Source organism: Ixodes scapularis, unplaced genomic scaffold (genome assembly GCF_016920785.2).
Source record: "Ixodes scapularis isolate PalLabHiFi unplaced genomic scaffold, ASM1692078v2 PGA_scaffold0__279_contigs__length_252992795, whole genome shotgun sequence".
Lineage (NCBI taxonomy): Eukaryota > Metazoa > Arthropoda > Arachnida > Ixodida > Ixodidae > Ixodes > Ixodes scapularis.
Genome location: NW_024609835.1, coordinates 57,361,152 through 57,384,745, shown reverse-complemented (window position 1 = coordinate 57,384,745; position 23,594 = coordinate 57,361,152). Strand labels below are relative to the sequence as shown.

At 46.9% G+C, this 23,594-nt stretch overlaps 1 pseudogene; it reads left to right on the top strand.

Annotated features, from left to right (window-relative positions):
- The first annotated feature begins 21,622 nt into the window (after nucleotides 1-21,622).
- Nucleotides 21,623-22,192, top strand: LOC121833045 (annotated as a pseudogene).
- The last annotated feature ends 1,402 nt before the right edge of the window (nucleotides 22,193-23,594 follow it).

The following is a 23,594-nucleotide window of genomic DNA, read 5'->3' as shown; positions in this document are numbered from 1 at the left end:
ATCATTGCAAGACCAAAACACAAGTTTATTGCATACCTCACACAGTTTTTACAGAGGAAAGCTTGTGGCACTCAATGTTCTATGCAGGGCGAGCTTATCACATTTATGCTGCTGCAATGCCCTTGTGACAATGCCATAAAATATTTTTGTTTTGGCTGGTCAGGGAAGTACAAACCTGGTGAAACCAGCACTGACAGAAGTCACAAACCACAGATGGGTCCTCTGTAACAAGTCTCTACATTCATTACACTCATGCTTTTCTTTGTTTTTACCATCATGAGTAGATACCCAGTCGCCTTTGGTGAAGTACTTCTGGACACTCCCTAGGTCAACGTCCTTGTCGAGAATTGTCTTAGGGATCCTTGAGGAAATAGTTTCCACTTGGTCTTCATCTGTAAAAGGTTTACAAAACAAATACCCTTAACCTTTTATGTCATGGATAAAGGTAATTTAGTGTACCCAAGAACTTCCTGCAGGTCTCCGCAGTATTTATTGGTGCGACAGATGAGTGTAGGCACTGAGCGCACTGAGTAGCCAATAGTAATAAAAATGGCATATATTGGGAGGGACAGACACCTTTCTAAAAGTGATTGATGGGGCTTTCAACAAAATGAGAATTCTAAAGGCAAACAAGGTTAGACCATCAAAGAAGCGCCGAAAAAGCAGAACAAGATGTTGGACGAAACAAGGATGCATGATTTACAACTCATTGAGAAGCATTTTTCCCCGCTGAACCTCTTTTTGCAAGCCTTGAGGAATGAGTCAATGAAGAATCCTGGCTTCCTTTTCATTTATGAGGCAGCTGCTGGAATGGTTGCTGTTTCTTGGTGTCCTTGTCGGCGTCGTGGAAGACGAATCGCTGTCTTTTTTGCTCGCTTTGGGTGGCCACGTGACTTCACCCTGGTGGGCACTTTGAGCTTTCCAAGGTGTTCTAGGACATCATTTTCTGGAACTTCAGTGGCGCTTGTTGACGGCAAAATATCTTGTTGTAAATGTACCTCGTCCATTTTTTCAAAACTTCTGCAAGCGCCTGCACGATAGGTACTCTGTAAATCTGCACTGCCAGACACGGTTTCAAGTGATTCTGTCTCCTTGGTCCAAAGGGGCTGGATGTTGTTCTTGTTCATCATCTGACTGACTGCTGCTGGTGATACTTTGCTCCTTCAAACGACCCGTAATCCTGCTTTGTCTCGTCAGATGCAGCTTTGGGTGGCCCTGCTATCTTTTCTAGTGAAGGTTGACCTTGATTCAGTGATGAAGAACAGTTGGTCCCTTGGTGCAGTACCTCCACAACTTTTATTTTACGCCCTTCCTCCCTCCCCCCCTCCCCCCCATGTTTGGAGAGTGGCGTCTCTACGGACCCCGAGCCCCGCAGGGAGCGCCTGCAACCTTAGGTGCTAGGTGCTTGGTGAGTAGCGTCGCCACGAACCCCAGCCATCTGGGCCACCATACCTGCATGCAGGGGTCACCTGCTTTAGTAGGTGCTTAGTGAGTGGCGTCACTACAAACCCCGAGCCATGTGGGTTTGCCCACCCCCGCCTGGCTTTGCGTGGCTTAACCCGTGTCCGGGGAAAAGGGGATCCTGCTGGTTGAGCTGAGCCCGGGGTACGTTGGACCCTTCGGGTCCCCCGAACGACGCAAATTGAAAAAAATGCATTTGAAAGTTTCAAACATCTCTATTTTTCAAAAACATGACAAAAAGACATGAAATTGCTTGCTAAAATAGAGCAATATGTCCCTAGCACAGCCAAGTTCATTAGAACTCTCCTGGCGCATCCATTAGCCCCTCAAGATCTTCCCGAATGGAGTCCGTGAGACATGCTCTCTTTACAATATTGCAGCGATGCTCTCGGGCTTCAGCGGTTTGGCGGATTGACATTTTTTTCATTCTTCTTTGGTCACGGGAGTTGCCCAGAACAACAAGCTCTTCTGGTGGCAGTACACCAAGCTCCCGAAGCACTTTCTCAAAGCTTTCATGCCCTCTGTTGTACCACAAAACAGCAATGGCAGTTGCCGTTTCCACAACAATCCTAGAAGCAAACTTCGTCTTCGGGCATAGCAGCCAGATTTTACTGTTGAGGGACTCTGCTGCGTTTTGAGTCTTCCCTTGTAGCAACGGGTGAGCAGCTTTTCTTGAGTGAGACGCCTGTATATAGGCAGCAGAGCCAGCCCTTGTGCCTTTGTCAGAAGCAGAATGTGGTTCGGTGCAGGCTCCCCCAGTGCTTCGGCCCTCTGGTTCCACTCCTTCGGGGCAGAAGTCACGACTCTTAGCAGCATTTGTTGAACATGAATGAAAATGTGATGCCCAAATGGCACAATACATTTTCTGGACATTGCCCCCGTTGCTGGTGATTGCTATCCAGTAGCAGTTTTGCAACTTCTGTATTGGCCCATCCTTCACCTTCTCACCACGTGGAAGTACTGTCTTGAGTTTACGAGGTATAGTGCCTAGGCGTTTGGCCACGTGGTTCGTACAGTCTTCCTTCTCGATGAAGGTTTTGCCATACACTTTTGCCTCGGAAACAGCACTTAAAGCTTTACTGTCCCTTTCTCTAGCAGCTCCTTTCTGGGATTCCTCGGCGGTTGTGACTGCGGCGGCCGTGGACAACGCTGCTCTTGGGTTGGCGGCGGGCCCAAATCAGTCCACCATGTCACTGCATGGACCTCACAGAGGAGCACAGAGGCGCCTCAGTGCTACATGTCATGGCAAGGTTCGTCGGCACAGAGGCACCCACGGCCAGGGCACCGTCAAGTGTGCTGTTTTTGTTGTTCCTGGGCCGCACCATAGAAGACGAGGATTGAAAGGCCCAGGGCACCTGTTTTGCCCTGGGTCCTGGTGCCATGTATTGCCGTGTATTGTGGTGTCTGCGGCAGGCTGCAGCTACATGAGGCACATTACTAGTGCCACTTTACTCTGTCCGGGCGCCCACGCCGCGTGTCGGTCCCGCCCCGCCTGACCTGTCGACTGCCCTTGACCAGCTTGGCACCATGGAGGCAATGCTGGCCTACAAGGCCACGAGGCCAGGGTTTGCGGCGGCCATGCTGGAGGAGAGCTTGCTGCATTTCCCGTGATGGCAGTGGTGCCGGCGGAGACCGAAGACGCCTTGTTGGGGAGGGTGTCTGCGTCAACGGCAGGGTCCACGCCGATTGTGGAGGGCTTGGGCTGCGGCAGCGCCGGTAAGTATGCATTCCTCCTGTCATGCAATGAACTCATGATGTTTTAGGCAGGAGGCAGCGTACTGGGACCCTGAAAAACAACAAAGTTTGTGTTTTTTTTTTATTTTTGCTGTATTATTTTGGGGTATGAGAGCTGGCGACCCCTTTTCCTAAAGGGGTGCCAACAGTTTTAAGGAAAGGGGAATGTGGGAGCCCCTGGCTCCCTTTTCCCAATCAGGCCTTGGGGCCGCATGCGCAACGTCGAAAGCCGCCTGGCTCCCCACCGGAGCCCACCATATCGTGGCAGGGAGCGGCAGCCTTCTTGGTTGTTTACTCTGCCGCTCCTCCACCTATGTTCCCCCCTGTTGAAGTCATTCCTCACCATAGCTATGACAGTTGTTCTCCCTCCTGGCATCTTCCTGGCTTGTGGAAATCCTGTGCGTCAGCCCTCTCAGAGTATAGACCTTTCCAGCGGCAGTCTCGAACGAAGCGATTTACAGCGCAGGTCAGCGCGTGTCCCTGGTTTTGAGAGTGTACGTCAGTGTTGCCCGACTGCGCTGAGCTGTGGAGTTTCTCATCAGTAGGCTGTGGCAGCCTGCGTATAGGCGCAATTCCGGACGCTGGTGGCGGCTGAATTACCGCGTTTTCTTTTTATCTTGTGTTCTGTGGCGAACATAATTTATAGAGGTATTTAAGAAAGCAGTGCTCTATTTTTGGGAACAAAAACGAAGAAATGAAAGCTGTTTTGGTGAGTCCGTGTGCGACAGAACAAATGCAACTGGAATGTTTGTTTCATTTTATGTTCATCGTTTTACGGCACCGTACACTCAGCCGTGTCAATCTATAGAGGTCAAAATATTTGACCACACAGGATATCCGTACTGCATGGATATTCCCCGCCCACAACATAATATTCAATGAGTCTCATCAATAGGGTAACCATATTCCTCAAGATAGAAAACGGGACATCCCAGCCCGGAGGGGAGGGGAGGGGGGGGAGAGAGAGAGAGAGAGAGAGAGAGAGAGAGAGAGAGGGGAGTCTTGACAAAAAAAAGTGTTTGTGGGCAAGAACAGTTCTCTCAATTTCGCTGGGTAAATATTTTAAAGTATCTACTTTTTTTTGTAGAATACATTTGTAACAAGTTGGCATAGTTTCCGCTTGCTTCAACTCGCGTTGTGCTAATTTCGAAATTATGCACTCCTGCGATAACGGGACATGATTCCTTATTGGGATAAAAAGACGGGACGGCCAAAACGGACCTCAAAAACGGGACTGTCCCGGCCAAAACGGGACGTCTGGTCACCCTACTCATCAATCGAACAAAAAATATATTGTACGTACCCCACGGTGCCACGTTATCCGAACAGGGTTTGAGAGAGGTCTCGAATAACACAGCATATCCAATATACAGTGTCGACGATAGTCACTTCACGACGATCGGACGGAATCCGGCGTGTTTTGGGGAATATGTAGAAGAGAGCTCCTTTTTTGCACAGCTTCAAAGCAAATGAACGAACGTGTTTATTCCGTCCCCACACCCCGGACCCGACCCTATCAGCTATTTTTTGCGAAGATCCGGAACACAGCCTGGAAGGCTTTTTAGAGATTATCTCGACGGAAATAATCCTTCAAGCACGTCGAACTGCCTGCGTCGCGGGCTGCTTGACGTTCGCTCTCTTCGTTCGTTTCCTGCGAAGGCCGAGCGGGTTACGAGCCCTGGCATTCCATGGTTCTCACAGTGGAAGATAACATACAAACGGTAAGCATCCTAAACAGGCGAATAAAATAAAAACTTCCAAGAAAAGCCGCCGAACTCTGATTGCAAAATGCAGGCGGGGAGTCACGCTGACCGGGTTTCCACAGCTCAGGCGGGTGCCAGGAACTTCTGGCTGATAGGGGTCGCTCAATCCGCAAAATGGCGGCGGCCAGAGCGCTCTTTTTGCAAAGGTCTATAGAAGTGCCAGTGTAGTTGTAACCTGGTATCTTAGTCTCAGTTGTTTGTTTGGTTGTTTGATGCAGACTGTCCTTCTCGTGTTCTAGTTTGCATGCACTTCTCAACATTCTCTTTTTGGTTCCTTTGAGGGTTGGTCATGTATATTGACATTTGTTGCCTGATACGGTCAATTGGTCAAGTGTCTCGTGATGTCCCAAGTAGTTGTTGCACTGGTACACTTTCTTTGCAGCTTTCTTCTTCGACATGCTGGCCTGTTCGGTGCAGCCCTGCCCATGGCAGCAGTGGCACGTCGCTGACTTGAACTTGCTGTTTTGCGGCTGTGTTCATCTCGGTGCCAATGGCATTGTTCTTTTTTAGCCCGGACCTTGTGTGAAGAACTCCCAGGGGCTACACTGGCAGTTGTTTTGTTGACTTCCTTCGGACTGGTTTTCTTCTAACCGGAGTCACTAACTGCTTGGGTGACCCTCTATTATGTGTGTCCGCGCACTCCCTTTGTGAGTTCTGGTTAGCGGGTGCAGCAAGCGGTCCAATCCATCATAGCAGTGATTCTGATCCGCTGCGGGGTGGTGGTTTCACGGTTGGCCTCCTATTTGGATGCCTCAGACCCCTTTGGAACCTTCACAAGGTTTACTTGGGGGAAGCTGTGCAGTGTCAGTAGAGGAGACAGTGCCTACCTTGCAATGTGGCCTTAGTCTTGTGGCTCCCCTTTATGTGTATGTGAGGTCTTGGGTTTCATGACAGACAGCACCACCTCCTTCAGCAGCCACTAAGAGAGGGGGATGCACAAAGGGTATAAGCCACAGAGCAAAGCTGACTGTGTGTTCGGTGCTGTTGAAGCAAGTCAAACAGGGAGCTTTTGTCTGCAGTTGGTCACCCTGTTCGTTAATTATTAAATGCATCCAAATGCGCAATAACTGGTGCCAAAACGAGGGAACTGAGGACACTTCAGTGACAGTAAGCATAAATCAACTCACAAAGGAGCGTGGTTTTACGGAACCGAAACATTGAGCTAATAAATGAGCTAAAAACTGCTCTCCAATCGGCCAGCACCAGCATCAAGTGCCTGGAAAAGCTGCAGGACAGACTGCTGACCAGCAGCAATGAGCTTCAAAAGGTGAACAAAGAGATTGAGTCCTTTATTGCAGATGTCGACTTGATGTGGACTTCGAGGATGATGGTGGACTTTGAGGATGATGTTGCCAAGATCGCCCAAGAGACTTGAATCAAGACAGCTCATCAACCCATGACCACTGACTGGTACATGCCCCAGGAAGAAACGGAGTGCTCAATCACGCCCTTATCCAACAGGGCTTGGACTTGTTACTCCATCTCGTCTCTCGTGGCAAAAGGTATCCGATATGCTCACCGATATACGGAAGCAGCATCTCACATATTGATTTGGTGCTTGATTGTGCTGCAGTGACTGAGGTCCAGCTTCTTTGAGGCAAGTGCTGCCCGGTACTTTCACAGGAGTCGAACGAGGTGTTCCCTCTCCTTGAGGCTGACTTGAGACAGCTCAAACATCTTTAGGAAGTCAGGCTCTGATTCCTCATCTGCCATATCGCACTTAGTACGGTTTTCTCCAGCTGTGCATCAATCAGACTCCACGCCAACGAAAACAGCGACCCGCTTGTTCTTAGGCAAATGCACCTGTCAACAAAAGGTTTGTTATTCTGACCAGCACCTGTCCCCTCTCATCAGCATGGGCTAGACTGTCTACCCCGACAAGTCCATGAGACTCGATCTTCACTTCTTCCATGACGCCCATGGTACTGCTGGGTCGATTGCCCCAAGGTCTGCCAGCCACGACTATGTCTGTCCTTGGCGGGATGATGCACTCTTGTACCAACATAATAGGTGTCTCGTTTGGGCAAACACTTTCACCAGCTGTTTCTGGAACCAGATCAAAATAGGCACTTCTTCGGCATTGATCATGGCTACACTTTTTGTGGTTAGCAGGTCCAAGCCGTGGGCTCGCACAACATCCTGCCCCAGGATTCCAGACACGGAGATCATCGCATTGTGTGTGCAAAAAAAGTATGGACGGGAAAACGACGTATTACTGATCTCAAGTGGTATAACATAGCAGCCACACGTCTTCAATCCTTCCCCCGTCATGCCTGCCAATTAATTGTGTGCACATAGCACCTAGATTCTCGTTGAACTTGCGAGTACCCTTAGTCAGCTCTGTGAACATTGACTCTTTTAACAGGTTGACTTTTGACCCTGCATTGACCAGAAAATGCAGCTCCTTTCCTCCAAATTTTTTTGCAATCACTGGGCTGCTTTCTCGGCGAAATCTGGTCGCGACATTTTGTTCACCCCTCCCATCGCCATCGCTCGGAAGGGGCTCCTCCAGCTTCCCCGAGCTCAAGTGTCCTCAGAGTCGGCTTCCTCTTGTCTCATGCTATTTGCGGGCCGGTTCCTGAAGAAATACAGCTAGACGCGGCACCTTCCTCATTTCCTGTTCTGGCCCTGTTGCAATACCAGCAATGCAAAGGGGGACGACCTGACTCATAGCGGGACTTACTCTGCTCCATTGTGGCCCGTTGTGGAGAGGCACACTCTGCGAACAGCCTTTCCAACTAGTGATGTCGCGAACTTTGCGAAGTTCAATTTCGACAGTTTTCCAACTTTTCAAACCCTCTTAGGTGTTCAATTTAGCAAAGTTCTGAACTTTCGAAACTGCCCGGATTCGAATTTGTAAAGTTCGAAGTCAGCGAAGTTTTAAAATTTCGAAATCAACTGTTTTGATTTCTTTTAAGATTGAGGTTCGCTAAATTCGACTGTTTAAATATTTGTAGGATTCAGGTTTGCAAAATTCAATAAGTTCAAATTTGTTTAAGCTTTAGATTCGCAAACTTAGAAAAAATTTAATTTTTTCGCAGCCTAAATTTACGAAGTTCGAAGCTTTCAAACCTTACGAAGACCGGAGTTCCCTGAAAATATCACGAGCCGAGCACCAGAAATTTTACTACAAACCTTACATGTGCCGTAAAGTTCATTTAGTGTTCTCTACTTCGGTACTACTCGATGCTGGCCACAACCTCTGACTGGTGGGAAAGACGACGATCATTTTAAGGGGGGCTATTTCTCTGGAGATCTATGGAGTGCATGACAAAGAAAATACCGGGCCACAGGCAAGAATACAATCAACACAGAACCAGACACAGCGAGAGCACAAGGAGCACTCAACGACTAAACTCGAGGCTTTTAAAAACGGGGTTCAGCAGGCTCCTTGGATGCATCTTGACCTTGTTTATCTTTAAGTTACTTCTTCAAACATAAACAAGGCTTTGTATGTATAGCAAGTGGCATACAGTCATCCTAAATGCACATACCCAAACACTGGTTATGAAATTTTGTTCTCAACTCGAATGCTTTGTACTGCTGTCTGTCTGTGCGCGCTTTCCTCCGATGGAGCGGCGATGGACAGCAAACCAGGCTCAGGAGTCGAAAGCCTTCTCTACGGTGTGGTTCGCACACGTTCATTCGGGAGAAGGGCACCCCGGATATACACCCTTCACCGCTCCGCCTTCAGCGTGATTTTTCTGCCCTTGCTAACACATGCGTGCACATGCAATCAAAGCACCGCTGAAGTAGGCGAGCTGGCACTGAAGGCGGAGCTTCTCTCAGCGGTTGCTTTGTGTGCTTTGCTTGCTTTCCGAAGCTGCAAACACATGCGTGCTGGGCTGTAGAGATCACATGCTGGGCTGTGGTTTTGTAAATATTGGAATGGTGCACTTTACTTAGGGTGATGACATTGTAGTACCCGATGCCGACAGTATGCGCTCTCAAGAAAAATACAAATAGCTGGTTACAAACTGTCGCCGTAGCACTATCAATGCCAAGAACTTGTGCCAGCTGGAGACATGCTTGCTCACGCTCGGGAACAAAAAAGAGACAAAAGCATTGGGAACAGAATGGTCAGATGTCATCACCCTAAGCGATATATATGTTGTCATCACCCTAAGCCAGGGGTTCTCAAACTTTTTGGTCTCATGGAACTCCAGGAAGCCTCAAAAACTGCCGCGGCTCCCCCTCCATATTTGCCGACTGAGATACAACAGATGCACAATTGTAGGCAATTTTGCTTGTGTTGCTTCCCATATATCCCCACCATATCAATCGCGATATCAGTACAAAGTGAGGTGAAGGCGCTTTGCATGGTCCTTCCGCGCAGCCTGCGGCGTGAGGGGGAGGGGAGGGGAAGTTGCAATTCGGGTGTTCGCAGAACCCATGAGACCACCAGCTTGTGGAACCCCTGTGTTCCCCGGAACCCAGTTTGAGAACCCCTACCCTAAGCAATATATATAAAAATATGTTATATGTTATTATGATTTAAAGCCATTACAGGTAAAACATGTAATTAGGTTGTGAGATCTTCACTTTAGGAAGGCAGCTTTCTTGAGGAATGATAAGAAAAACACAAAAATAAACAGTGCAGTCAAATAAACAGTGCAGTTCCCTAAGAACCGAGGTAAAATGAGCACACATCACTTTAGTCACCCAAGACAACTCTTTAGAGAAACAATTCATTATCTTGAGAGTCTGCTTACTGGTTCCTTTACTGGGATCATAATGACTGCATGTATGTCAACCTGCTCCATGCTTGGTAGTTGGATCTTTGCCGAAAAGGTCGAAAAGTGTCACGAAGCAAAACTAAACTCGAAGCACGCTGCAATGCGCAGAAACGAAGTTGCGGCAGTCCCCAGTCGGGGCTTACCAACAACAGGCAAGATAGGGAAGAACTCATGCAGTGGCTCCACCTAGGAGCAATAACTAAAAGCTTCAGCACAATATTTTGAATCCTGATGAGATTCACACTTCATCAAACTTTTCTAGATCGCAGGTTTGGATGTATGATACTTTTCTAACTTTTTAAGAAACAAATTCGAAAGTTAGAAAATCATAAGGAATTTTACTTTAGTAAGTTTGAAAGTTCGTAAATTGTGAATTTCTTAATGCAATAAGTTCACAATAATTGAATTTTCGAATATGAGTTCAAAAGTATGAAATAATACAATTTATAAATTCAAAAGTTTGACAACAAAGTGGAGCTTATCGAACCTTTTTAACCCCCTGGTTCGACCTTCAAACCTTAGGTTTGGAAAAAGTTCACGACATCTTTATTTCCAACCTATCGAGGTGCTGGGACAGAGCGCCTGTTTTACTCTTCTCCCTGCGTGCATTGAGTGCACATACGGCGGGGGCTGGATGCTACCAGCTCCTTGCTTTGTTTCTCACGAGCGGTAATCTCTATGATGTCCTCAAACGTAGCTGGGTCTTTTGAGAGAATGCAATGCCTGACAGTGTCACGCAGTCCGTTGAGAAACAAAGGCAGTAGCTGCCATTGCAGCACAGTTTCTGCAGCTGCACGAAGCTGATTGGAGTTGGCTCCCTCAAACATGGGAACTGTTCTAGCTCCAAGTGCCTGCAGACAACTGGCGAATCCTTTGATTCACTTACCTGTTGTCAAGCAGTTAAAAACTTCTCATGTTTGACACCTTCCAGCTTGTCATCGAACCTCTTGGTCCCTCAATTCTGGGTATGTCTACATTGTCCTACATTTGCTGCTCATGTCAGGCGAAGGTGTATGCTTTTTCAATTTTCTGCATGCGGCCACGGGGTGAGTTGCGTGTCCGGTTCGGCTCACTCGCTGTTACTGTCTGGCTGGGGCTCGTCGACTTAGTCCGAAGGCAGGCACTTTGTTTCGGAAGTTGGGAGAAATCCGAGTCTGCTGCATCCGCGGTCCGCAGTATTTGTTTCAGTGCCATGCGCATTCGTAGCGAGTTAGTGTGTTTTTTGTCTGCGATCTGCGCACACGATATCAGTTTTTGTGACATATGAGCTGTCCCGAAAATCTGCTGCACCGTGAAATGCAAATCTGCATCCGCGATTGGTGGCATCGGTTCCTATAACATGTGAGTTCGCGGCAGGTTCCCGCGTGACCTTTGCATCGTGTACCGTGTTTGCACGATTCTAACATTCACTTTTTTCTCCCCCAAAATCGGTGCCCAAAACTACATGCGCCTTGCAATCGAAACCAAAAACCGAAGCTAAAGAAAAACATAATATGCGGTGTAAGGTGGCTAGCCTTAACGCCTTTACGACTGTTCGTTTACATTCACCATTTTGGTATTCATATCGCGCATTCCCTCACGTCTACGAACTCGCGCCCTCTGTTTTAAGATGAAAAAAGAAATTCCACTAGGAGGCTTTATTTAAACGAAAGGCCGTCCCGCTGGTGGGAAAAGATAACAACAGCACAGCACTGGCGTGGCCTCGCAATCCCAGCGACCCGACGAGCTTGCAAAGTGGTGCTTGGAAGACTACCCTCCCAAAGCCGACGGTTGCTCATTCATACATGCGCAAGAAGTGCGGCACTTAAAATGCTCACAACGCCTTAGATGAAAGCAGGGATTACTTCTGTGGACAGCAACGAACCATCGTTGGACTCTGACAACGGCTACTAGTGCGCGGCATTTATTTTTGTGTTGGCATTCGTTTCGTAGAACTCGTTCTATAAGGTATGTGTTCAATCTTCAATATTTTACCTGCGCAGTAGCATTGGCCACAATTTACTTTTTGGATATGTGAAAGCTAAATCTGCCTGCGCGTTCGAATGTGCAAACACGGCAAAGCGAATCTGCTGCGTCTGCAACACCTTTTAACATGACGCAGACTGTCGTAGCGAATTCCCGGGTGTTTATCACATCATTAAACACAAATTTGCTGTGTCCGCAATCCGCTGTATCAGCTCCCGCTTTATCTGGATTGTAGTGGATAACTCAATGTCTTAACACCTTTTTTTAGAGCGCAGCTCTTAGGCGCCTGTTTCCAGCTTGAGCGGCATTGGCGTCTGCGTTGCCGTCGGCATAACTGCGCTGTGCATTATGGGTAAATTTCCCCACTAAACTTAGCGTAAAATTTTTTCCGCTAAATTTAGCGGAAAAATTTTCTCGCTAAATTTAGCGGAAAAATTTCCCCGCTAAATATAGCCAAAAAACTTCCCCACTAAATCTAGCTGAAAAATTTTCCCGCTAAATCTATCGAAAAAATTTCCCAGCTAAATTAGCGGAAAAAATTTCCCCACTAAATATAGCCAAAAAACTTCCCCACTAAATCTAGCAGAAAAATTTCCCGCTAAATCTAGCGAAACAAATTTCCCCGCTAAATCTACCGGAAAAATTTCCCCGCTAAATCTAGCTACAGCAAACAGACACCTCCGAAGGAAACCACGCCGATCATGGGGACAGAAAAGCTCATCCTAAGGTGCGGTGTCATTAGATTGTCTCGTCGCGGGCACCACGAGCCTCCCCTCCAAAATGCAGAAAATAAAAACAATCACCAGCGGAGGGAAACCCAGACGTGTGGTGAGGGGTGCCAGCGACTATCCCCGGTCTGCTGCATGCAGACTCGCCGTCTCTTATGATTCCTCAGAACCAACCCACGACACAAATCCGGTGGTGGAGCAACGCATGGAGCACATCTAAAATAGGTGTAATTTTCTGGTCCATAAAAATAATCCCGAACTTGACAGTGGTGATATTGAAGAAAGCTACATACAGGGCTGTGTCAGGCATGAAGAGTGCCATGCCATCTTTTATCTGTTCAATGCACACCACTGCTGAGCGGACATGCATCATGAATGGCAGGCAGAAGGGCATCATTGTGAAGTGAGTGAGTGAGAGAATGTTTTATTGAATCCTGAGAAGATGTAGTCACCAATGATAATGTGCTGGGAATCATCCACTGTCAATTTACGCTGGTGTAGGGTCGGGTAGATGTTAGATCGATTGGAGGGTTGGTAGAGGGTGTGGGGAGAATGGTCTGTCATTGTGAAGGTACACGAAGGCTGTGACAGTGCTAAAAGTAAAACAAATTGGCAGTAGTTGGATCATACCCAACAAAATTGTTGTACATAAAATTCACTTCAGGGTCGGTAATTGTTTAGGTACCGAGAATCGTATAACACTTTCTGGCAAGAGCACTGTTGGTTGTCGCCGTGGTCACATGTGATGCATATGGTCACATTGTTTGCCGCTATGGTCATGCATAAGCTCACTAAATATAGCTGAGGACCACCTCTTTGCACTTCGTAGTTTTTTTTCTAAATTTTGGTTTAGAAGTCACTTCTGTGTTGCTCTTTTATATGTCTTTTCCTGTGTTGTATCTCCATAGCACGTTTATGTTAAAAAAAAAGTAAAAAAAAGAAAGGAAGGTAAACAATGCTGCCAAGCTTGCTCGTCACTGGCAATTTGCACTGATGGTCTGCGCTTGTCAGTCTATCAATGTAAGCTTACCACTTTGAGGTGTGGGAATGCGTGTAGGAGAACTTGCTCGCAGTGGTCGAGGGCTCCTTTCCATCAAACTATATATCCTTTATTGGGGAATGATTCACCGGTGATTGGATTGCAGCCCCGTAGCGATGTTGTATGAACACTGATCCTTTTCAACATGCTCGGCTATCTTTGCAGGTCCTGTACCGGGACAAAATTTCTCGAATGACAGCAGCTTCTCCGGGATGGGCCTGACTTTACATGGGAGTTTGGCTGCAAAGACATGTCCATGCCAGGAACCGCTGTGAGGCAGCAGGGCCACACTGTTTCCAGGGGTCACGTGAGTGCATTTGTTCAAGCTACAGACAGCGCATGTAAGTACACTGTCCAGATGCCCCCGCCCCTGTACACAAGAAGAGGAAAGCATGTATGCTTAGGAGACCCCCTGTCTGTAATATAGTTAACTGGGTCTGACATATCTCTCTGCCATTCTGGTGATTCTTCTGCTACATGTCTTCCTCCTACTCCGTCAATTTTATGCTGTAGAAGTGATATCATCGCCAGGATTGCAGCATGACAGTTCTGTGAAGCTGTCGGGCAGAAATCGAGGGAATACCTTTGGAGACGCAGTAAGCTCACTAGTTCGAGACGCGCTCCAGGCACAGTGATACAGTAAAACTTCACTTGAACAAACTTGAACGAACCTCAAGAAAAAGTTCTCTCAAGTGAAAGCTCACTGAAGTGAATCTGCGAAGTTATCTACTAAAGTAAAAATGGGGTGTCTAGATAATATTTCAACAGATTTGCAGTTGCACAGAGATTTAGTGCTTAGAATGTAGTTATCTTCTGCTGAACTTGAGCACTCTGTATGGCAGTGGTTATAAACTGAGTGATTCTGTCCAGGCTTGCATGCACCTTGTCTGGCACTGTGGTCTGCTGGGTCACAAAGGCCTTCACTTTTTCGAAGCACATATGAGAGATTTTTGGTCTCTCTTCTTCAGTGATTGGCTCTTCCTCTTCTTCCTGCTGAGGTTGTATGCTAGCCACAATTTCTGCATTCGTCAGTATGGCACACGTTTCAACTCGAGAGTCAGATGCAGCATAGTCCTTAAAGGGAGAGTGAAGGCAATTTCGGATATTTTTTTTGTGATTGAACTGGGTTCCAGGCTTGTCTCAGACCACATTGCCCAAATTTCATCCGAAACCAGCTCTTGTGTGCCGTGCAAATCAATTAAACAGTCGTGGTAATAATCATACCGAGATCAACTGGGGTGACGCCCCGAGAGTTGCGGGAGAAGTCAGGAGAAACGGAGCTCACGTGACCGTTGCGGGGCCAAGAAGTGCGACGTCGCAAGAGACGCTTCAGCGATTGGTCGAAAACGAGAGACGTGGTCTCGATCACGTTTTGGTTCGCGATTTTTAGGAATACCGTTCTAATTTCCGCTTGAATAACCATGAAAAGTATAAATCGAACCGGAAATGATTACTAAACCGTAAATAAAACAGCATAATTGTTTATCTCTTTGCTACTCTGGACGCGAAATGGGCAACAAGCAACTATGGGCAAAAAAAAAAGAAACTTGCCACGCTGGACGATTGGGGCCTGTGATGAGATGTCATCTCATCACAGGCCTCAACCGTTGATCATCTAACAAAGGACACAGCCACACATGCCCGGCCTGTACTCCCTATGTGCATAATACAGGGGTGGAACGGCTGCGCCATTTGCGCCATTTTGCGCCAGACGCATTTGTCTGCGCCATTCTGCTCCATGTTGCGGAAACTGCGCCAAAGCCAATACAGTCGAACCTCGATATAACGAACTTCAATGGAACGAAATCCTCGATTTAACAAAGTATTTTATTTTTCGTAATTTCTTGCCCATAGACTCCATGTATTTTTAGTCTCTATATAACGAAGTCTATTTTGCTGCTACTTCAATATAACGAAGCGCCATTGCCATAGAAGGCAATAAATAAATACTCTAAAAAACAACTTCGCAAAAAAATTGTGGTTAAAAAAAAAAAATTATGCGCAAACGCGAGCGCTTGCTAGGTTACTTCACGGGGACAGGCCTTCCAACGTTCCTAGGCTGCCCGAGGATGCGGCGCCGGTAGCGCCGGCGAGGAGTGGGGCAAAGCGGATTCCGCGGGGCTGGCCAGAAAATGCCGAGCAAAAAGTTAACACGGCATAGCAGCATCACCACTGACATTCACTGATCATCATAGTTCACTGTACCGCGGGTAGCGCGTGAGCCAACTTCAGCGGGGGAGCAACGTGATGGCGCGACCGCGCGGGCAGTGCCATCTAGGAGAAGACCGAGAAGACCGATTATCGTCTTGCGAGCGTGATGTAAAGCAAAGGCGCAAGCACACTGTGGGCGCAAGGGGGCAAGTAAACTGTGCGGGCAAGAGTGCTGTGTAGGTTTCAAACATTGGCACCGTCTAAACTAAACAGCTTTATCGGCTTTATTTTTCAACCGGGCGGTTCACTCACGTGCTTGCTGGCATAAGGAAACGTAAAGTTCTTTTTTTGGATGAGAAAGCAAACGTTTGGGACGCCATCCTGAAGAAAGTGCTGAGATCACGAGCACTCGGGAAGTGCTCAACGCAATGGACGTACTGAGGAGGTACCTACCTCGTTGGGAGGTACACGGCGTCGCATAGGCAGCAAGATGCCGTGCAAGCGCTCTGGGCGCTCGAACGCCGTATGACGCCGCTGCTACTGTCGGACAAGGCGCAAGCAAAACTCGCGGACTACTTTGCCCCTAAATAAATGTCATTTTCGGTGAGTTTTCATACCCGTAAAATGTTTCGGAATTTTTTTTTTTTTTTTTTGCATGCTAAAGCCAAATTTCGATTTAGCGAAATTTCAATGTAGCGAAGTAAATTGCGAATTTTACCGACTTCGTTACATCGAGGTTCAACTGTATCTCGCGCCATTATGCACCAAATCGCAAAACGTGCGCCAAAAAAAAAAAAAAAAAAAAAAAACTAGTTTGTCTTGGTTGTGGTTTCTATCGACTCGATTGGGAACAATGAGCGCGTTTAGCTTGGTCGGCCTTGCAATCCTTTGTTTTGTTTATTCTCCCCGTGTACCCCGAGTCGGACGCGAGCGAAAAAACTTGGAGGTCGGATTTCAAGCGCTACACAGCCTGTGACTCCATTTTTACTCTTCAACCAGAAGCGGTTAAGCAAGTCAGCCGAGGTGAGGGCGAGTCGCTAAACGTCAGATTGCATGAGGCTCTGCTGCCCGGGATCCGGTTGTCAGCTAGTTGAAAACAAGTGAGCAAAATATTCTGTTTCGTACTTCATCGTTAGAAGTTGGAACCGCATTCCCGCAAGATAAATCGTGATTTGATAGAACTGGATCGCGGTCCTATCCGAAACCTTGCCGGCCAGAAGCTCCCACGCGAGCGGTAGATCGGCTCGGCGTACTTTAACCTTGCTCCTTCTTATCGCTTCGAATACGAAAACTTTGTTAATCGTAGTCTGCTGTTTCGATATTAACTTGCACAATAGGATAAACTCGAAATCTGTTGCCCTGTTCCTACGCGCAACTGCACGTCCGTTGCTTACGCACGTCACTTGGTTCGCACATATATAACTACTATGTCAACCACGTGTGGGTTGTGAGATAAGCAATGCTGGTTTGCATTTTGAGCAGCGGAAAGCCACTTAGAAAATATCCAGGACACTATCTTCAACAACATATGGTACTTGTTTTTTGTTGTTTTTTTTTTTGGTTCTCATTAAGGCTCACAAAGTTTCAAGTTTTCGCATCTGTTACACTGTTATCCCATCTACCTAGGTCCCAACCAGTCATGTTCATCTGCACTGCTAAGCACAATCGAAATTGCTCCCGTGCTTGTCTCAGACACAAGCTGAAGTGCAATGAAAACTTATCTGAGCCTGCTCCAGAATGTAGTTTTAGCTGCTCCCAACTTGCTCCAAAACAGCTGTTTCAGCTGCTCCCGTGGCTGCTCCCAAGTTCATTTCATGAGTTCCACCCCTGATAATACTGCCCATCGCCTGAAGAGAGTCGCTGCCCGCTTCGACACGAAGGTGGTATTCACATGTCGAATGAAGCTAAAACAAATGTGCCAAAGGGTAAATAGTGAAAGCCGTCCACCAGAATTCTCCATAAAACACTTAAAAAAATAGTCAAATGCCAAGAGAAGCCAATTTATTCCATTCCGCTCAGTTGTGGCAGCCAATACACCGGCCAGACGGGACGATGCCTGAACGTTCGCCTTAGAGAACACTTTCTCGAAGACAACAAGACGTCATCCGACTCCTACCATCCGATTGTTGTCCATGCCCGCACCTGCCAAGATTGCTCTCCTGGCTATGAAAACACTACCGTGCTAGGCTCGCACAAGGACAAGTATGGCCGAGAGATAATCGAAGCATTTAACATCAAAACTGCCAGAGACAATATTTCCGAGCCCTCGATGTCGTTATCGACATCAGAGATGGATTTCCTAGCGTTGGAATCGTCATAGAAAATATCTCCTTTCGTTTCTTCTTCTTCTTCCTTCTCAGGAAGTTAAATTCAGCTATCTTTACTTTTGTCTTTTTCTAGTAGCAACTTGTATTTTCGCCTTCACTTAATTTTCTCTGTCACCAAAGTGGTTCATCATAGTGTAATGGGCATCATTTAAATGTAGTTACTCGTTGAAAGAACTGTGCGTTCTCTGTCCCTCGTATATATTCTGTGTTTTTATTCTTTCCGTATTAACTGTCCACCTTCTGCTGGCGTCGAAGTCACTGATGTCTAAAAGCGCGGCGAATTCCACCGCCTTCTCTTGTATCATAGGGCCCAAGACGGGTATATTCCAGAATTGTAAGTCTCTCTGCCACGTGGCAACAGTGTCATCTACTCCTCTGAAATGGCCATCGCAGAGTCTCTTTCGGTTGGGGCCTAGGTGAGCAGTTCCTGTGCGGCAACAATCACTTCCCTTTTGCTCTTGATTGTACAAAAAGATGAGGGAAATACCGTATTTTCGCGCGTACAGTATAACCCGGCCCTGCATATAACCTGCTCCCCCAATTTTGAATCCGCAAAAGATACAAAAAAAAAAATCCACGTATATTACCCGCACAATGAACTATGAAATGCAGTGCTTACAGGGTGGGTTCAGATAAGATCAAACATGCGAGTCCAGTTTGCATTTTTGTTTTTCTTCATATTTTTATATGTTACTCCCCAATATGTGGAGAGAACGAAATTAAAAATGATTTTTCAAAAAAACAAATATCTCTAAAAAAAAACAACAACAAAAAAAACAAACATGACTGCCCCAATACGGCAACACTCTTTTCGGGCTTAGTCTGTTCTGTCAAGTTTGACTGCATGTAATAGGCAAACTAAAAATACCAAAAAACTGAGTATTTTTCGGGAAGCAGTAGATTATAGTGACTACATTCTTGAACGTTTACAGTATTCTAAACATTATATATCGCGCGTGCCAAGTTCACAAATGTGGCTGCTTTAACGTTTTGACCCCATTTTTGTGACTCGTTATATTGTTATGTGGTAAGAATATTAAACAAACTTTTTCATATGTCCTTCTTAAACATGTCTCTTATTAAAATATAAATTGATGCTCTAGTGCAGGGGGGGGCCAGGCTGGCCTGGCCTACAAGCCGCAAACTAAACCACGGGATTTCTAAGAGCCGCGGGGGGGGGGGGGGGGGGGGGGGGGTGGGGTGGGGTGGGGTGGGGTGGGGTGGGGTGGAGTGGAGGTGGAGGAGGAGGAGGAGGGGGGGGGGGGGCAAATTTAACTTTTGTTCAGAGTCTGACGGTACGTATGGGGCACAAGGCTGTACGACTGTACGTATGGGAGTACAAGGCTGTCAAACTGCAAGCTGCAGTGTGCTTTATTCTGAAATCCTTTCTTTTTTTTTTCCTGGGGAAACGCGGAAAGGAGCGAAAGGGGGCGGGGGGGGGGGGGGGGGGTCCCCTTACGAGGGATCCGCGAGCCGCACTTGGACCAGCAAAGAACCTCATGCGGCTCGCGAGCCGCGGTTTGGCCACCCCTGCTCTAGTGTATAATTCAAAATATATACAGTGCTTCAAACATATTCGAAATGGAAAAGTTCTGCAACTTCAACGTGCAATTAAAAAAAAAAAGCCATCTTCGATCTTTTCAACATTTGGAGGAATCACTCTTCTTTACACCCTCGTAAAATTCCGTTAAAAACATGTTGCATCATTTTGTCTCCGTCAAAAGTACAGCGCTTTGAAATGTACCTCCCCACGTGGACATGTTCGCCCGAGGTCACGGCCGCAATGTGACCACCTTCCGTTTTTTTTTTTTTTTTTTTAGAACTTTTTATAATGATCTGTTTTTTACGTGTTCCCAAGTTCGAATTATATATCTGGACCGCAGTAAATGCATGTGTGAAGTGCACGTAGCTCAGGACAGCAGTTCGAAGCATCGAAGATGCGAACTAAGACAAGCCCACCCTTCGTGCTTAATTGTTGCATATGCCACTGCACGGTCGAGCGAACTGAAACACAACCACTCGCACGAGACTCTAGGGTCGATAAAGTGTCGCAAGCGTAAACACTTTACGTGTTTATGCTTGCGTTTCTTGGTCGGACTGCCACGCGCACACTCATTTCATACCTCGTGACTTCAAAACCAATAAAGTATGAACCATGCTCTCTCTCTCTCTCTCTCTGTGTTTCGGCGTCGGATACAAGGGAGCGAGTCCAATATCTGCGTGGCATATGCTTTGCTAATACGCGTTGTGTCAGAACGGAGTCTTCAGCTATGGCAGGGACTTACAGCGCCACAGAGTTTTTTGTGCTGACTATCTCAGGAAACACAAAAAGAAAGTCACAATGAAGAGAAATTTTCGCAGTGTGTGAGATATCGGTGTCAACTCCCTGAAGAAGATATTGCCCCAGGAGACATCCGGTGAAGTGAAAGAGACAGATTACCTGTGCCAGCATTGTTTCCTGTATTTCAAAGCTGAAATACAAAGTGCACCAGAGAGCTCCGACAGTAGTGGGGGATGCATTTATCCCAGAAAGTGGAGGCCGTTGACAAGCTGAATCGCTACGTACTGCCCACAAAAGTTTCACCGCTCGAGCCACCAAGTCAAGTAGCAAGCCGCTGCAGAGAGTCCTATGGGAAGAGGAAACAAGCAGAAATAGAAGAGGCCGTCGTTTCCGATGTTCGTACGGGGGTTCAAACAGCCTACGGGACATCAGACGTTCCAGGACCATCCCAAGATAAGTGCAACACGTGCAGCGAGTGGATGACAAACTTTCGCCTGGCATACGCTGCATGGGCTTCCCACCAGGAACGCTGCCACCTACTGACGCTCCTTCCCCCATCCCTGACGAGGAAAGGAATCGAAAGTGCCGTGCCGGAGGCAACGAAGTACCTCATCAAGAAATCTCGCAAACTGAGAGATGACCACGGTGTGTGGTCGACACCGGATCCCTACTCAAGATGCAAGGTGAGCGAAGAGGAATTGTCAGTGGCGCTTGAGTACTTTACTAAGGACGAACTGGGCTGCTCAAGACAGAGCCTAAACCAGAGAGACGTCATTTGCGTCTTATTAAATGACAAAAAACAGTACATGTCCAAGCGCTTTATGACGAGGTCAATCCGCGAGTCCTTTCGTGTGTTTAAAAATGCACACCCCGTAACCAAGATTGGCCTCACAAAGTTTCATTCCTTGCGACCCCGGTGGGTCAAGTGTGCCCCCGGAGGGAAGTTTGTGTATGTATATATTGCGCAAATTTTAAGCTTTGCGTTGCGGCTCTTGAAAGCATGAGTGGTAGGGACGTCATCGTCTTGGACTTGGAATTATTGTACATTTGCACCCCGCCGACCAATGAATGTCGGCTTGGCGATTGTGCACGATGCCCCAAGGACCACCTTTTTACGCTCGAGCGACTTGGAATCCCAAAAGAAGCAGAAATTTTGGTCGCAGCCTGGGAGTTCGGCAATCTGATAAAAAAAATCTTTGGATTCAATGACTTTCATAAACGACACTGGTAGGAAGGTGGATTCCTCATAATCAGATCAGGTCAATTCAAGGAAAGGCCATATACGCAGAAAGGCGGTGCGAAGAAAAGGGAAGCCTCGTGCTGCATTTTGATTTTGCGGAGAACTGGACTGTTGTTCTTCCCGATGAGGTCCAAGCCTACCACTGGCATAAGAAGCAAGTTTCGGTTTTTACATGCGTTGCTACAACAAGAAAATCCACGCGTAGCTTTGCTGTCATTTGTGACGATGTATGCCACGACGATGTGTGCCACGACTTTGCCCACGCCTGCTGCGCAATTGGAAGAATAACAGATTGGCTTGATGACAACGCTCCTGTGCACTTGCAAGTGACTTTTGTAAGTGATGGAGCAGCGAGCCACTTCAAGAACAAGTATCAACTGCACAAGTTCAGAAAATTAGAGTACCTTGCAGCCAAATGGCTATTTTCTGCCACTGGGCACGGCAAAAACGCATTCGATGGCGTTGGAGGGCTTGTGAAGCATCAGGCTACTCTACACAACCTGCGACAGCCAGCAAGCATGGCAATCCAAAATGGACAAGAGATGTCAAGAATACTGTCTCAACATCTCAAAGGGGTCAAGCTGCTCTACTTGGATGAAACTGAACTTGTAGAGTTCCGGAACCGGAAGAAGGAAGAGTGGAGCAACGTGTGAGCCGTCCGTGGAATCCAGAAGTGGCAACTATGGCGAAGTCGCAGAACCGGGCAGAACTCGGTACTTACTGTTTTTCGGACCGCGGAAAGCGCAACGACGACTATTATTTCATAACCGAACCTTGAACATGTATGACAGATGACGCACCAAGAGGCAGCCAAAACGAATGACAGGCCAAGGTGTCAACGATTTATTAAAACAGTTACCTAAAGATATAGTAAAAGTGCTGACCCTCAATCTCACTGAAGTGTTATGTTCAGTTCTTACGTTTACTTCGCGAACCCAGGGGTTGTATATCGTTTCGTTCTAGGTATTTATGTTTGGGTTCGCGCGGCGACCGCAGGGTCGCGCGACCCGGTGTATCCGGTTGCATTCACCGTTGTTTGGGCTCAATAGGTCGTGTTCGCTATACACGGCGAACACGCACGTAATACGCAGCAGGTTGTATATGTTCTTTCTTTCTATTGACCCTAGTGTCTCGTGCGGGTGGTTGTGTTTCAGTTCGCGCGACCGTGCAGTTGCATATGCAACAATTAAGCACGAAGAGCGGGCTCGTCTTAGTTCGCATCTTCGATGCTTTGAACTGCTGTCCTGAGCTACGTGCACTTCATACATGCATTTAGAGCGGTCCAAATGTATAATCTATTATTTCAATTTAATTTAATTTAATTTTAATAAGAGACATTTAGGAAGGACATATGAAAAAAGTTTCAGTTTAATATCCTTAACACATAACAATATAACGAGTCACAAAATGGGGTCAAACGTTAAAGCAGCCATATTTCTGAACTGGCATGTGCGATATATAATTTTTAGAATACTGTAAACATTCAAAAATGTAGTAACTATAATCCTCTGCTTCCTGAAAAATATTCAGTTTTTTGGTATTTTTAGTTTGCCTATTACATGCAGTCAAACTTGACAAAACAGACTAAGCCCGAAAACGGCGTTGCCGTCTTGGGGCAGTGATGTTTTGTTTTCTTTAGAGATATTTGCTTTTTTGAGAAAACATTTTTGATTTCGTTCCCTCCACATATTGGGGAGTAACATATAAAAATATGAAGAAAAACAAAAATGCGAACCGGTCTTGCGTGTTCGATCTTATCTGAACATACCCTACAGTTAAGGAAAGAAAGTGCTTATTTTCAAACCTTGTACAATGTTGGACTTCCTTTCCCAACGTTCCTTTCTTGTCACTACCACCGCTGCTGTCGATAGAAGCATCGTCATCCCAAACGGCGTCATCTTCCGTACCGTCAAGACGGTTGCTGATGGAGCACTTCCGAAAGCTCTTGTGCACCATCTCGGCGGGAATATCTTTCTACGCATTAATAATCCACTAGCACAGGAGCGTAATGTCCGGGCTCTTGACCTGGCCTGTCGGTGTCAGCTCGTGGAGCTCTTCAGCCATCCACTCTGTGTATTGTTGCTTCACGTTTGCCTTGAAAGGTTTGTTGAGGCAAACGTCGAGGGGTTGGAGTACGGATGTCATACCTCCTGGTATCATTACGAGGTC